The sequence below is a fragment of the Entelurus aequoreus genome, linkage group LG02 (assembly GCF_033978785.1).
Source record: "Entelurus aequoreus isolate RoL-2023_Sb linkage group LG02, RoL_Eaeq_v1.1, whole genome shotgun sequence".
NCBI classification, from domain to species: Eukaryota; Metazoa; Chordata; class Actinopteri; order Syngnathiformes; family Syngnathidae; genus Entelurus; species Entelurus aequoreus.
The window spans coordinates 73632905-73637174 of NC_084732.1; positions in this window are offsets into that span (position 1 = coordinate 73632905).

The following is a 4270-nucleotide window of genomic DNA, read 5'->3' on the forward strand; positions in this document are numbered from 1 at the left end:
CAGGGTGGTACAATTTTGCATTGACATTTTCATCATGTCCTAATTTTTATTCTAGTTTTATAGCTGGGTTGCGATCGCGTGAACTAGAGGAACATCCGGGCACTCCTGGGTTTCAGGCAATGGTCTAGGGGTCCCATTAGGCTACTGTTTATTTGCCTGAATCAGTGCAGATTTAGGTGTATTTTGAAAGGTTTAGAGGCAAATATTCAAGCGATCATGAAAAAAATACTCAAAATGAGATGGAGTGAATTTATACACCATCCATCCATCCATCCATTTTCTACCGCTTGTCCCTTTTGGGGTTGCAGAGGGTGCTGGAGCCTATCTCAAATGTATACACATTTAAGAAAAATATTTCTTTAATGATTTAAACCATTTATCATCACCAAGATGTTACTGCTCGCTTTACAACCGCACTTCATTTGACACCTACGGTATTTACAGAAGAAAAGATTGGAGGCACGTCATGTGTTTACATCTGAGGGGTCCACACATTAACCATTAATTGGTGGAAGACAAAGTTGGACTCATTCGTGCATCGCTAAGTATCGTATTGGATTGACACAACGAGTGCCGTGCTGCTGTGATCGTGACGCTAACGAGAAAAATGATACGTTTTTTTGCAGTTGATTTCCTGCTATAAATATTAGTTTAATCTACAATTCATGTCAGCAGTTGATTTTATGGTGTGAACTTGTGAAGTTCATATTTTGTCTCATTCTTTAGTTATAGATGACCCTTTTGTTCAGCAACGTTTGCTAGCGATATCAAGATTCAGTACGTGCTATTTAACCCAGGACAGATTTAGTCATCTAGTTTTTTAATACTATTAAGGATAGTATTGATGCGCAAATATCACCAAAGACTTAATAATGTGATCATCCGTGTTGAATAAAGCACTTGGCTTTCCTGCACAACCACAACAACTAAGCTTTTAGTTTCTGTTGTGAAAATGGTCAATGAAAATACGATGGATTGGACCAACAATCACAATATTTATTACTAGGGCTTAACATGACGTTAGTTTATTTGCACAACCAGGTCTTCGTAGTTATATTTAGGCATAGCAACCGCAAAAGAACACAACCTAATGCGATTGCTTGTCCTTTTCTCACATTTAGTTCTCGTTCTCAAACACTACTAACACAGAGGAGAATAAACTCTATGGCATCACAGAAAGTTTCTCAAATGTTCAAACATTTTACAAAGTGATCGCTGCAGACACGAGCATGGTCCGATTGTATTCCACAAGATGATTAAAGGCCTACTGAAATGAATTTTTTTTATTTAAACGGGGATAGCAGATCCATTCTATGTGTCATACTTGATCATTTCGCGATATTGCCATATTTTTGCTGAAAGGATTTAGTAGAGAACATCGACGATAAAGTTCGCAACTTTTGGTCGCTGATAAAAAAAAGCCTCGCCTGTACCGGAAGTAGCGTGACGTCACAGGTTGAAGGGCTCCTCACATTTCCCCATTGTTTACACCAGCAGCGAGAGCGATTCGGACCAAGAAAGCGACAATTACCCCATTAATTTGAGCGAGGATGAAATATTTGTGGATGAGGAACGTGAGAGTGAAGGACTAGAATGCAGTGCAGGACGTATCATTTTTCGCTCTGACCGTAACTTAGGTACAAGGGCTCATTGGATTCCACACTTTCTCCTTTTTCTATTGTGGATCACGGATTTGTATTTTAAACCACCTCGGATACTATATCCTCTTGAAAATGAGAGTCGAGAACGCGAAATGGACATTCACAGTGACTTTTATCTCCACGACAATACATCGGTGAAGCACTTTAGCTACGGAGCTAACGTGATAGCATTGTGCTTAAATGCAGATAGAAACAAAAGAAATAAGCCCCTGACTGGAAGGATAGACAGAAGATCAACAATACTACTATCAGGAGACCAGTGGCGTGCGGTGAGGTTAATGTCTGGTGAGGCACGACTGCATCATCACAGTCAAATTTAAAAACATATGAACCTGCAGTGCATGTGTACCTAATTTTGTGTCCCTGCGGTCGTTCGCGGCTCCTGCAGCGCGAGCATTGTTGTTTTTGCACTTTTTGTCTTCTTGTTAAGTGACTTTTTTTGAGTGGATTCGGTCTTACACGTGGAGGGTTTGGGTGTGGGCTTTGGTTGGTGTGGCCGCGGTGCTCCCGTCGGGCAGTGCATTCTGCGGCGGAGATGCTTGGCACCAGGAGGCGGGGTTATGATACGAGCCTCACACAGTGTGTCTCCGCAGCAGATTTATGATCGCTCAGCACTAAAAATACGTTACACACATACAGTTGTTGACAAAATACACTGTACATTATATACCTCAGCTAACTAAACTATGGAAATGTATAATATAGTTCATATAGCAATACGGTCTCACTGCACAGCAGGCCAGCAGTTAGCCGAGTCACAATCCATGGTGAGGCACAAGTGCCTCAACTGGCTGCTGATCACCACACCGTCTCTTCTCAGTATTTGAACGGCAAATGTGAAAATAAAAATAAAAATAATCTAAAACTGGTGAAGTTAAATGGAAAATAACTTTAGTATAATCACTGGATACATATAACAATTTAATTATTTTTTTTTTCTTTTTCTTTTTTTTTTCTTTCCATGATGGCAGGTGAGGCCCTGCCTCCCCTGCCTCTAGTGACTGCACGCCACTGCAGGAGACACCGAACCAAACACTGGACCTGTAACCACACGGTTAATGCTGTGCCGCCTGTCGAAGCCTATCAATGCTGTTGCTAACGACGCCATTGAAGCTAACTTAGCTATGGGACCTCGTCAGAGCTATGATAAAAACATTAGCGCTCCACCTACGCCAGCCCTCATCTGCTCATCAACACCCGAACTCACCTGCGTTACAGCGATCGACGGCGCGACGAAGGACTTCACCCGATCATCGATGCGGTCGGCGGCTAGCGTCGGATAGCGCGTCTGCTATCCAAGTCAAAGTCCTCCTGGTTGTGTTGCTTCAGCCAGCCGCTAATACACCGATCCCACCTACAGCTTTCTTCTTTGCAGTCTCCATTGTTCATTAAACAAATTGCAAAAGATTCACCAACACAGATGTCCAGAATACTGTGGAATTTTGCGATGAAAACAGAGCTGTTTGTATTGTGATACAATGTGTCCGAATACTTCTGTTTCAACCATCGACGTCACGCGCAAACGTCATCATACATAGATGTTTTCAACCGGAAGTTTCGCGGGAAATTTAAAATTGCACTTTATAAGTTAACTCGGCCGTATTAGCATGTGTTGCAATGTTAAGATTTCATCTTTGATGAATAAACTCTCAGACTGCGTGGTCGGTAGTAGTGGGTTTCAGTAGGCCTTTAAAGTGGTATTTTTAAGAGCCATTTCCTTCTACGCACTTTTGTTAGTTTTTTTCCTGTCTTTGTGACCTTTAAGAACCACTTCTTTGGAGACTCTTTGAAAGCTTTTTTCTATCTCTCTATTTGAACGGCTGGAACACCCAAGAACAGAACAGCAACACGGCATTTTCTGCCCAAACTGTACACTCACTCTCACTTGTTTTAATGCTATACACTCAAGCTGCTTGAACAGAAAAACGGGTATGACGTCATATGAAACCCAGCTGTTTATGTTTTATTTTATACACATACATATTTTATTTTTACCTATTATTTGTTATTTATTAAAATGGTCTTGCGCTACAAAGTTATTTTAGGAGAGAACAATGTCATGATCCCACATGACAGTTTGGACTTAGTTCTTTTATTACCGGTGTTTGGTAACATTTCCTATCCCGGTGGCCTTTTTTTGTCAGTATTTCCTGTTTGGTCTCTGTGTTTTGCAGCACCTTTACATTGTGTTCCTTGACCTGTCAACACACGTGTTCCTCATTGTTAATTAGTTCTATTTAGTTCCACCTTGTTCCCTCTTTATGTGCCGGTTTATTATCTTGTGTGTGGTGTTGCCTGGCAGCGAATAAAGGGACCCCATGCTTGCACTTTGCCTGCACTTCTTTGCAATCCGGGATCACACCAACAGCTGACATAAAGGGAAACCCAAAATAGTGACGTCACTGTCAAAGCATGGGGATATGGCAACACCTTATGCAATATTTACAATGAAAGTACAAAAAAATAAATTTATATTCAATATTTTAGAACAATCCCCACCAAAAGAGTGACATTTGTGTAAATTTGAGCCACATCTTACCTTATAACTGCTACCAGTGATTTAAAACTATAACAAGCCAACAACCTACTCAGTGGCCTAGTGGTTAGAG